This window comes from Sylvia atricapilla, chromosome 1, assembly GCF_009819655.1.
Source record: "Sylvia atricapilla isolate bSylAtr1 chromosome 1, bSylAtr1.pri, whole genome shotgun sequence".
Lineage (NCBI taxonomy): Eukaryota > Metazoa > Chordata > Aves > Passeriformes > Sylviidae > Sylvia > Sylvia atricapilla.
In genome coordinates, this window is record NC_089140.1 from 126,106,523 (window position 1) to 126,118,781 (window position 12,259).

Below are 12,259 nucleotides of genomic sequence, written 5' to 3' on the forward strand. Positions count from 1 at the left end.
TGAATTCATAATGTAAATTAAGAGACCACTTTGGTCATGAAACCAAAGATGTTTCAGTGCATGTAATTGTGTTACTGTCAAGTGGGCAGCTTTATTAAAGGGAAATTCACATAGAAGGGGACAAAAATGGGCTAGTGCATTAATTTGAAATCATCATAGGATGCTCAGCCAGCACTTGGATGGGGAGAAAGAGGGAAGCACATTCATTTGCAAACTGTTCATTTTGCACAGTTTGTGATCTTGTCTGGCACTTGTCTGCCAACTCCATGTGTTAGAACATTTTATGATTTTTTCACTGCTATTTCTAAGGCTTGGATGTGTCCTAGATTGGCATGGGCGGGTAGAACTGTGATTAGAGATGTTCCCTGGAAGATAAGATTAATGATGCCCTGCATGGAGTCAGCAATATTTATAGAAGTCCAGATAGTTTATAGAAGAGTGTCACTCACAAAATGACAGTTTTAGGATTTTCTAACTCTTCAAAGAAAAGCCGTGCAAGCAACAGCTGTGTCAAATCGAGTACCATAGAAACAAGGACTGACGAAAGTACAAGCAGTAGCTTTATTGAAACTCTCCCATGGGCCCCCTAACATCCACCACTTCCTCTTCCAAACCACAGCACCCCATACATTCATGTAGCACCTGCTGACAGTTGCTTACACTCAGTGTTTGGTATATTTTAAGTCTATGTGGGAACTGGATATTTCACTGCTGTGCACTTCCTCTTTCTATGTGATGGTAAACAGCTGCGCTGCCTTGATGCCATCGATGGTTCACTCAGGCCATGAGGCTCTCCAGCCACCAGCTTCCTAAAGGCAAATGCACAAAACTTTTCAGGGATCCCTAACTAATTTTAGACCACATTTCACTTTTTTTTTTTTTTTTTTTTTTTTTTTTTTAATCCAAGCCACAAACCAAAGCCATTTGGTTTGGGTACATCCCCAGCCCAGTGTGGGTTGCAGTGCAGTGATTCTCACATTCACCCTAACAAGGAGCTCTCCAGAATGCTCACTTTGTTCAGAGCTCAAAGCAACAGACCTCTGTTGCCTGAGCTGATGGACGCAGATGCTCAGCAGGCTTGGTGCTAACATGGAGTTGCTGTGCTGCTCCTAATCCCCAATTAGTCAGCTTTGTCCAGTGAGGATATCAGTGCACTCCAGTGTGTTAAACAGTAAAAAAAATACCCTCAGGTCATTTGGAAAAAGACAATACATAAGCCTTGTCTTTATAATCTTGCATGGTGTGAGACATTCTGTCTATGCATAGAGGCAGTCACTGCTCTCTTGAATTCACACCCTGAAAGAGTGAAGTAGTGCATTGATACCATGTGCAATAAACAAGTAAAAGGTGCATCTTAACTCGTTTTCCTAAGGAATAGCATTTAATGAGGTTTGTAATATTACTCAGTGGTCAAAGACTTGGAAAATTCACTGCAAAGTATTGATCTTGCTTCTGTTTTGGGAAGCCCAAAGTCTTAGGACCCTCACTCTGGTGAACCTGCAGAGTTCATCAGTGTAAAAACTGGAGCCTTTAACCATTGAAGGATCCTGTTTGCTCATCCTGTGCCACGATAGCTTACAGAGTGAAAAGCAGGCTGGTGTAATCTCATGGGATATTCTTTCGCTTTCTGTTCCACAGCTGGGCCTTCAGGAGTCCAGTTCACCTAAGCTGGGAAATGGAGAATCCCTTCCAAAGCAGAGGAAAGATGTACAAAGATCCTGGGTTTGCGAAACTGTGTAGCAGCAAAATAATTCATTGGAATTACTCCAAGGTTAGGAAAGAGCTTCCTCTTTCCTTTGCTTAAATCCCTCTTCAGTCAGCTGACTTGAGCTTGATTCAAGAAAAGGAATGTGAGTATATTTAATAGGCTGATACATCAGGTGATGCAGGATGCTGTAATTTGGATGTTGCATCTCTTCACCACTTTATTAGCTGTATAAAAAGTTATCTCAAAAGTTACTATAAATAGCCTAATTGGGTTATTCTCAAATGACAGTCTTCAATAATATATTCCTTGAATCAAAATCAATACCTAAATACCCCTGGATACTTGCACTAAGCATGTGTTTTGGTTGTTTTAGTGATTAATAATCATGCTTCAAGAAGGAAGGTAGAAGTAGTAAAGAAAAAAAAGCAGCATTTTGCTGGAACAAAAGAGAAAAAACAAGGCTTGAAAATATATCATTCTCACTCTGAATCTGTTATTGGGAGACATTTAAAAGGACAGCATTTTGCAGATCAGCTTAAAAGAGGGTGGTAAACATAATTTCCTCCTACTCTCTGTAGAAGTGCATCAGGCTTTCAATTACTTTTCTTGACTAGTAATAGAAGTCACACCCAGAGACTGCATTTTAAAATCAAAGTACTTTAATATTTTTTTAGAAACATAAACAAGTGTTCAATTAATGATAATGCCTACAGATACAAAATGCAGTAGTCCCGGAATGAGTAAAATTCCTCTGCTGTGAGTTTGTAAATGTCACCTTCTGCTCTGCATTTCCTGAGGTTCTCTCTCCCTGGAGAAGAATTTGTCACATCATCAAGTGTATGGGGGAAGAAACACCAGAAGGTAAGGCTTGATCATGAAAACTCTGATGTGACTAATCACTTACATGAGTAATCCTATCCATTAATTGAAGTTTAATTGGTTTCCCACACCCATTGCACAGCAAGGGCCATTCTCCTTCCATTAATAGTAGAGGTAGGAGGCTGCATACTTGAAAGGTCAGGTGTCCTGGTCCTTTCAGTTTAGGGATGTATCCTGAGGAATACTAGAAAGGGGGTAGGATGGAGGAATGGGGGTGAGCTAGGCTGTTGGGACTGTTCTTGTGAAGAAATCTGAGCATGCTCATAAGTGACTTGCAGGATCCAGCTCCTAATTTCTGTTGAGTAAAATTCTATTCTCATCTATTTATATAATCCTTGTGAAGTCTCCAGGTAAAGGGAAGTTTCAGATCATTCCCCTATGAAAATCTGTTACTATTTCTCAGAGGATATTGAAACTGAGCAGATATCTAGGTTAAGGAGAAGGGACTTGGAAAGTACCTTTGCCTTTCAGAAAGAAAAATAGGAAACAGGAAAAAAATCTAAACTTGGGGAGAATTGAAATTATTTTCATTTTTAGGAATAATGTCAGAGAAATTGACCTGGTTTGTCATCAATGACCATACTATGTTTAATAAAGTTATGTGATAAAAACAACGTATATGAAAAATCGTTTTTTAGACCTTAGGCCTCATATCTAACTACTGTAATATATCTGACTGCATGATAAATGTCAATCCTAATTCATGAGAAGGAAAATCTGCCCCCTCCCCCTCTTCAGCATGTTATGTTCTCAGCAATAGAAACCTTTGGAAAAGTTTCTTTTTGTCATTCAGGGACCGTTTTTCTTAGAGTAGATATGAAATAGAAAAGCAATACACCAATTATCACCCAAAACAAAAAATCCTCATCAAGCCGATCAAATATTTTTTACTTAGGAAGTAGTCACTTCATATTTTATTTCAACCCTTTTCGCTTTGATCAAAACTGTACCTTTTCAAGTGTTCACTACTCATAACAGGGAAAAACTGGATCATATGTCTGCTCCAGTAAAACATACTGTATATTTCAGACACCACAGATTTGCTTATGGTTGCTTAAAGGAATTAGAGATTCCCACTAGGGTTGAAAAAAAGCTTTATTAGAAGATGTTTCAGGGACTCAAATGAAACTAACTGCCCAAGAGGGACAGGGAGACAGGAAAAAAGTAGGTCTGACATAGGCAGCCATCACTCCTAGTCGTTGCATTCCCAGCTAATCACACCAGACTCTTAGGAGATTCAGTGCCTGCAAGCTTGATTAGGTAAGACAGCAAGTCTAATCTGCATTTAATGAATGATTCAGGAATAACTTTGAGAGCCTAACTGTATGGTAGCAGGGTGTTGACAGAATTAGGTACATGCTCTATGCCTATCTTGTGACCTAGCTAATTATGGGTTTCTAAAAAAGTTATTGCACTTCTTCCATCCAGTTTCATAACTTGTTGTCTGTTTGTTCCGCCAGCTAAGATCTAGCATTTTCTTAAAACTTATGCTATCATGAAAGTAGAAGCTAGAAAATAATGAAAGAAAAAGGAAAACTGGCTAAACCTGTTATTTCTGCAATGCAGTGTAGACAGACAGATATTTATGCCTCCGTGGAGCCCCAGTATTCTTAGTGTGTATTCACAGAGATCAGTAAGAGGATTTTGACCTATATTGTTCTGCATGCTGAAAGCATAAAAGTAAATGCAAACAGAGAAAACTGATCAAATATAAAAAGAAGATTCGGACATCATTCTTTTTAATCCTAATAATATTTTCTTTAAGATAGGGAAGAATGACAATCTACTTTTAAGAAGTGGTTCTTAGACGTATTCTTTTTCAAGAATAAATGGTTTGTGAATTTTGGCAGCATTGCAAAATGTCATGAAGGGAAAACACACAACCTGCAGTGACACCATAAAGATACCAGTTCTTCCTGAAGTCTGAAAACCCTTCAGCATGTTCCTTTTGCTTTAGCAGGGAAAACTTGCTGAGGCATACCTAAAGCTGACTATGTATGCCAAGGTTCTGGCAGGGCGGTGCTGTGTTCAGGAGACAGATAATCACCACACTTTTCAGGTGTTTCTGAATGCCTTGGTCCTTCAGTCACTGAAATGTATGTGCACAATTTGTTCAACCACTGATGATTGCCTCCCTGCACATTCAAGAGTCACACAGCCCTCAGTTTCTCAAGTTCCATATCCACCATCACTTACCTCCTTCCTTAGCTAGGACCACACTACGTTGGTCTACACTACGACTTATTCTGAGTGTAGATTCCCGTTGTATGCTCTATGTCTTAAAAATACAGAGCCTGGGGTAACCAGGGCACTGTGAAACAGTGACACACTTTGACAAGAAAATAATACAGTGATAACCTACTCAGCGGCTGAGTTATGGCAACTGGCTCCTTTCCTGTGGTTAGCAGATTAGGATTCTCCTGTGGTTTTCTGGTTTTGCGTCCAACTGAATTTCTTTGGTGCTTTGTACAGCAGTGTGGCTAAAAGCAAAGCATTTGGAACTATTACCTGCATTTTACAATGGGGAAAATAAAAGCAAACACAGAAATAAAAGTGATCCTCGAAGTCATCCTCTGGACAGTCATAAAAAACCCCAAGGCTCACACATTAACTAAAGAGACTATTTTTACTTCCCAGCAGTAAGAAATGAGCCACTGATTGGAAGAGCAATAGAGATGTGCTTGAGAGAATGAGGGCTCTCAACCCTTGGAAGCAGTCGAGGGAATCTGGGTGAGACAGTGGCACCACCAGCCATGCAGCCTGTGCTCACACAGCCCTGCACAGTGGAGCTTTCCTCCTGCAGGCTGCTGCACATACCACCAGCCTCAGGAAGGCTGTGATGCAAGATCTCCACAGACTTACAAGGTTGAAAATATCCTCAACGGCCTCAGCTCTTGCAAGGCGTTTCGAGATGTATGCAAAACCTGCTGCAACAAGCCCAGTCTGGATATGCAGAGCTGAAAAAAGTGGCATACTGTGCAGTGTTTCTGCTAGAAACCTTCTGTTCCAAGGGACTGAAATGCAACTGTAATTAATCACTGCAGAAAGGAGCTAGGCAAGAAAGTGTTCCAGAAAAGCACATATTATTTTTCTTTCAGCAAAACTGAAAATATTCCACGTGTATGTGAAACACTGGGCAGATTACTCCAGAGCCCTGAGATTATTTCATTTTCCATGTTAATAAAAATAGATTTAACAGCAAAAAACTGGCATACCATGAGATTTTGTAGTAATGGAATTTCACCAGATAAAAATGCTACGACCAAATTAGAGCCTGTCTACCTCTGTTCCCATGTCTCAATTAAAGGTCCTTTATTTATCCCTTCCCCCAGTTCTGCAGGGGCTTTTTACACACAAAAGGAAAGTAAAGCTTTTTTCTCATGACCATAAACTAAACCAGTGCTACAGAGTTTCTTCAGAGAGGGCCATTAGTGGCTTTCTGTGAGTTTGAGCTTTAAAATGTGGTCCTGGAAATTTATACACCTTCAAATCCATTTTATGGCTGCAGCTCTGTGACTGCTCTGAATCCTTCTGGTGTTCTGATAGAAGCTGTGCTGTCAACAATGTCTGACAACATTCTTTGCTGTGCATTTCTCCACCTGTTTTCTCTGGTCATCTGTGAGTCTTAAATCCAGACAACTTTGTTAAATCTCCTCCTACAACCACAGCATAAAAAAAAAAAAAAAAAAAAAAAAAAAAAAAAAAAAAAAAAAAGGGAAAAAATTCTATCCTGCAGGTAGTTCAAACCTGTTTCCCAAGGCGATGGCAGCTAGGAGTATATTTACCTGAGATTTTGTTCTTAGTTGTTCTGGATAGAGAATATCTGTGGAAAGTTCATTGATGGCAAAATAACCACAAGACAAATATCAACCAGACGGTGTAAGCATAAGAACCACTTCTTTTGTTATATGGCACATAATCAGGTGCTGTGCAAGAAGATGATGGGTGACTTTGTGATTACTTATAACAAGTAAAGATAGACCCTGGAACTGAAGCAACCATGGTCTCTGATAAGTGCTGCACACTATGGACACCAGCAGCTGTAACCGTGCACCAGCAAGTCTTCTGTCACTGTTTATTTTCTCTTTGTTTCATTTCACAGAAATGAAATGTCACAAGTTATGTTCTTTATCCCTCTATCTGGATAAAACTCAAGATTTCTCCAACAGATTTGCAACGCCCAATGAAAACTCAGTCATTCATATTTTATCTATTCAAACTGCATGGCTTGTTCTAATTGGGACTCTATTACAGTGTCAATCAATTCTTATGCCAAAAATATTTTAAATGTTCATCTTTAAACATGTGTTGAAGAAAGCTTGGCATTTAATGATTTTAAAGGGATAATATGCATCTTATGTCTTTTTTCTTTTCAGTTTTATCTTCCTCACCTGGATTTATTATGGGCTAGGCCGTGGTTTCATTATCACCACATAGAAAGCAATAAAAAACCAGCATACATTAGGGAGAGACAAATAGAAATGTCTAAATATGTCAGTTATACCATGAAAGCTCTTGAATACAGCAAACCATGCACAGAGGAGCAAACTAGAGAAAAAAATATGTCAGTAACACGAGTACTTTCTAATGGTAACTGGCAGGAAATTTTCTACACCAAGATTATTCTTTTTGAATATGAAGATAAAACACTATCAGGATACTAACTTTCAACAATTTCCCACTACTTTAAGGTATTTATCCCCAAAACCAAAAATGAACATAAAAATGAAGTTATTATGCTGTCAATTTTTAAGAGGTAGCCATAGACTCAAGTAGGAAATCTCTTTTAAAACCACATAGCAGTACATTGCCACTCTGTTGAGCTGATAACAAAATTGGAAATTCAGTATAAAAGGAAGTAACTTCTTTTTTTCTGTAGTTCTTGTCTTATCTTTTAGAAAATGCATGAGCTGGAATAATTGCTGCCCTGGAGTTTGGTCAAGAGCTGTGGAGTTTTGTAGCCTGTGCTGAAATTTGCTAACTTAAATCCAACAAAAATATAAAAAGACTAAGGAGACAAAAAATATTATTTGGTGCCCAGACAGTAAACTCCTTTTTTTTTTTTTTTGTTCTCATCTTACTGCATTGAAGTCTCTTTATTATCACTATAGACCAATATCTTTAACAGCATTCAACATTAGTTCATGTGTGGCCTGAGGTGGAATGGGGCCTGAGATTCCGATCAGGAATTCATTAGAGTAAATAGACTCATGTCCTCACTCATGTCCTCACCCTGCATGAACACACAGAGAGGTCCAGCTCCTGCTTTCTTGCAGTGAACATAAAATCCATTTCTTACACTGCTCTTTCCCCCAGAACCCCATTCAGACCCCACAGAGAGTGAAGCTGAGGTCTAGTACCTTCCACTAGTACTACACTAACTTAACACCAGTTTCCAGGTTTTCATTTGAATGTAGCAAAATGTTGTGGTGGGAGTAAATTACTCTCTGTAAAATTGAACATGATGAGGCATGTGAGGGCTTTTAAAAGGGCTTTGAATCATCTCAGTCATCTTCACACTTTCCCCACTGTTTGGCAAATGGTACAAGACGTCTCGTTTTTAAAGGTCTGTTGCAGGCTGCCTGGTACTACTTGTGATTCAGCCTCCTTTCTGCAGACAGGTTTTCTTCCAACCTACACACCAGGGAGGCGGTGCAACAACTTCAGTTCACTCAGTCTCTGAGATATGGAGTCTAGTGGCAATTTTCAGGAATAGATTACTGCAGAAATCATTAAAAAAACTCAGGTATATCACCAAGGATTTGCTTCATTTTGCTACAGAAAAAAGCCCCAAACCCAAAACTAGTCCAAGTAATACAAAGTCAACCAGCCTGAATTTGCCTGGATTATTCTCTGTTTATCTTTCACGTGCAGCAGTGGTGAAAATGATTGTTTGAACTAGTAACTGTAGAAACCACTATTTTAAGGTACAGCAGCTTTACTCACAGTAGCAAAATGTAATAGTGAATGAAACTTAATTCATAAGTTTCTTTTTCTCTGTCAATATTTTTGCAAGTAAAATTCCAAAACAGAACACATGACATAGGGGCTAAATGTGTGGGACGTTTTATTAGTCCAGGCATTTAGCTCTGTAATGATCGTAATGCTTTCACCTGTTTTAAGAACAAGAAAAAAAATATTCTCTGGATGCTTCAAACAAAGAGGATTGTCTGATTTTGAGCAAAATGAATGAATATAAAACCCTTGGAGCCATTTTGGTCTGGTTATAAAAAAGCATCAGTTGATGGATTACTGTGAATTTACTGCAATACCTTTATCCATAACATTCTGGAAGTACCTACTTGTTTGATTGTGCATATATTTCATTCTGGTTTTGCCAGATGGAGGTACAGACACGCAATATTTTCAGAAGCTAATATGGGATATGCCACAATGGGGACTGAGACACTGACTCTGTGGTTTTTTGGAGTAAAAAACTGCTAGTCACGGGAGGGAGAGAGAGCTGCAGTGTTTTAATGACAGGGATTATATTCAGCTTCAGAATGGAACACAACTGCTATTGCAATTTTCAAGAGAATAACACTCATATTATTCTATTCTTTTACTAAAACTGACAGTTACTGCATACCTACATTTCGTGATACTGTCAATGCAACTTTTCTTCTTTGATTTAGCACCTAAAAGAAGATGTGCATGCCCATCTAGTCTACAGTTGGTCATCATATAGTTGTAAATCTTATGTAAATCAGCACAAACTTCTACTGTTTTACTCCTAGAAATGGAATAGTCAGGGAAAGAATTGAACAGTCTTACAGACTTCAGCTTGAACAAAGAGAAAGGACATTAAACAAATACAAGTTTTTCTAGTGTTGTTCATTACATTTGTTTTTTAGACTCCTGATGTAATGGGCATTTGTATAAATATGCCTCAAATATTTTGAAATTTTGTCATATGTATTAGACATGACAAGCATTAGTTATGCTTTTGGGGTCCCAGTGCCAAGTTTTAATTCTTTTTATTGATCTCAGGAAGCCTATTATCTCCTTCAGGCAGTCTCTACAAAGTTCAGCCTCACAATCCAACTAAGTTCTTTTGTGCTGTTTTGAAATGCAGAACATTTACATCCTAAAGACAGCTATCCTGAGCTAATCTGCCAGTGAACAGATTCTCTACAGCCATTGTCTCTGGGGGCTGGGGAGGGTGAAAGAGAAGTTATTTATTTCCCAGAGACTTATTCTACCTGAGCCTCTCACATGCACAGTATGAGCCATAGTTTTCCACTGGCTATCAGGGAGAACAGAAGCAGATGTCTGACAGCTTTGTTGCATAACTGATCACACAATATAAATTAACTAATCTCTGATCCAGATCCTGGACCAGGGCCGTGCTTTGACATGGTTAAAACGTGCTGATCTTTGAGATCAATTAGACTTGTGAGACTTGACAAAGCATTTTGGAGAAGGGAAGAGTGAAGGAACACTCCCCTAAAAAAATCCAAGTCACTCTGTTAGTGACCGTTCACTTCCTTGACCCGTGGTTCATTCAACACGTACATCCAGACAGTCCCAAAAAGCTCCAGGTTTTTGTCACCCAACAATTAATTCCGCTGGGAAATATAACAAGAAACCATAATATATGACAAGATTCCTGCCAGAATCACTCCTCAGGCATGGCCACAGTGGCTTTACTCAGATAAAAGTGTGTCACTGGCTGCAAAGAGATGAGTTTGCTATGTCTCTGCTATTTCAAAATTCCCTCAAGGGATTTCACAAGTAACTGACCTCTTGGTACCTTAGAGGACAGAAGGGGAATGTCCTAACCATGAACGTGCCTTTGCAGGATTTTAATTGGAGAGAGGTCTGCTGCTCTCCGCAGGTATTACTCAGATACAAGCTCTAACAGGATATCTATGATACTTAGATACAAGCTCTAACAGGAACTGATGCTCAGCCATGCCAGCTAAATTCATGCATCAGGCACTATGAATCACATGAGCACAGACATTATCCTTACATGAAGGTCTGCCAATATTGTAGCTTCAGGATCCTAGAAAATTCCCTTTCAACACACATTGCAGGCTGGCTGTTTCCTTAAAAATCAGTATTAGCCAAGGACCTTCTGTAAGAACAAAGAAAGCTACTTCTCATCTCTCAGAAGACATCAAATATTTATTGAAATCTTCATTTATTTAGCCACCCACAGAAAACCACATGCAAGAGATCTTAGCTGCTGGTTTGACCTTGACTATTTAATGAGATGTATAATGATTCCGTTGCAGCAAGCAGAGCCTGGCAGGACAAATGCAAGCAGCCACTGCATTAAGATCTCATCTTCTACAAAACCAGCTGTGGGGGAATATTAGATGGTAATATTAGATGAAGGAAAAAAATCTCAGCATGCAGGATCAACATATGGTGGCACCAAATATCAGATGCCAAGAGAAGAACTAATGCCATTTGCAGGCCTATTTCATGCCATAGTTTTTTCTGTGTAAGACATAGGAAAGATGCGTATTTTTATGGTGACTGGTAGCAACAAATTTCTTATTGCTCAAAATAAAATGTGTTTAAGTAGTCTTCTCTCCTATTGTATATTTGCTGCTATTTATGTCTGTGCAAAGTGCATTTCACTCACAAAACAGACATTTTGAGACTTTCTTTTAGAAGTAGTGTTTGTCCAAAGGTTATATGACAGTGAAGGAATAAAAACCTTTCCAAAAGCAGCAGGGAGTATTAGAGGTCCATTAAGCTTGTCATGACATAGAACTGCAAGATGTGCCTCTGGCTCAGAAGACAGATTTGCACCGTGTCCATGCCTCTTCATCTGGAGACACCGTGAGGAAACTAAGTGTAATTATAGTCTCTTTGGCTTCTTTATTGTACCAAGGGACAAAGCTTTCAGAATACAAGCACAGAGGATACTTTATCTACTTTACCTACTTTACTTACTTTACAAACCTGCATATTTTCACTCCGAAGTTTTCACCTATGCAGAGATAAAAATGGCTGTCCCAGTTCCCTGTGACCCTCATTTGGAGAGCCAGAGGTGCTCCGCAATATCGTATATTACACAAACTATAATAATACTTTTCAGAGGTTGAGGGCTTTTAAAACAGAGGCATTGTTATTAGGTACTTAATTCTGACTGCTCTTTATATTCGTCCATAAAGATGGTCTGTGTCATGTAAATATCCTGGAAGAAGTGCATATGAATGAGGGAGGTGGAGGTGGGAAGGTCAACTGCTTTACAGCTCAGGTCAAAGAGACATTTTAGTGAATGGGAAGGGCTGGGTTAAAGAAAGTTCACAGTCTGATATGGGGAAGGGGACCAGTATCCCTGAGAAAAGCATGTATGTTTAGGATAAGCAATTAATAGGGATTTCCAAGACAAAAACGGCTTAATGTTTAATAAAAAGTCCAATTTTTTTTTTCCCCAAATCCACTTTGATCATCAGTTTCATTGAGGAACACCTCTAATATGGAGAGAGGTCAGTCAGAATTAATGGGGGAGGTAAGTTGTGGTCTGAGCTATCTCCTTCAAATGCTCTCCCATTGTGTGAACAACCTCAAGGCACACTGTCTAACACAGATGAACTTCCCCACTCCATCTGATCCTACACTCTGCTAAAAACATGTTTTTAATGACCAGAAAGTTCACTTTCAAGGCAGAGTAGTAAACCAATCTGTAGGTCATGCCTAACCCATTGGAAG

At 39.1% G+C, this 12,259-nt stretch overlaps 1 long non-coding RNA gene across 1 annotated transcript; it reads left to right on the forward strand.

Moving 5' to 3' along the window:
- The first annotated feature begins 881 nt into the window (after positions 1–881).
- Positions 882–11,123, forward strand: LOC136369849 (uncharacterized). The gene is made up of 2 exons (XR_010745072.1): positions 882–2,569; positions 10,828–11,123. It is a non-coding gene; the product is annotated as an uncharacterized lncRNA (long non-coding RNA).
- Positions 11,124–12,259: the final 1,136 nt, after the last annotated feature.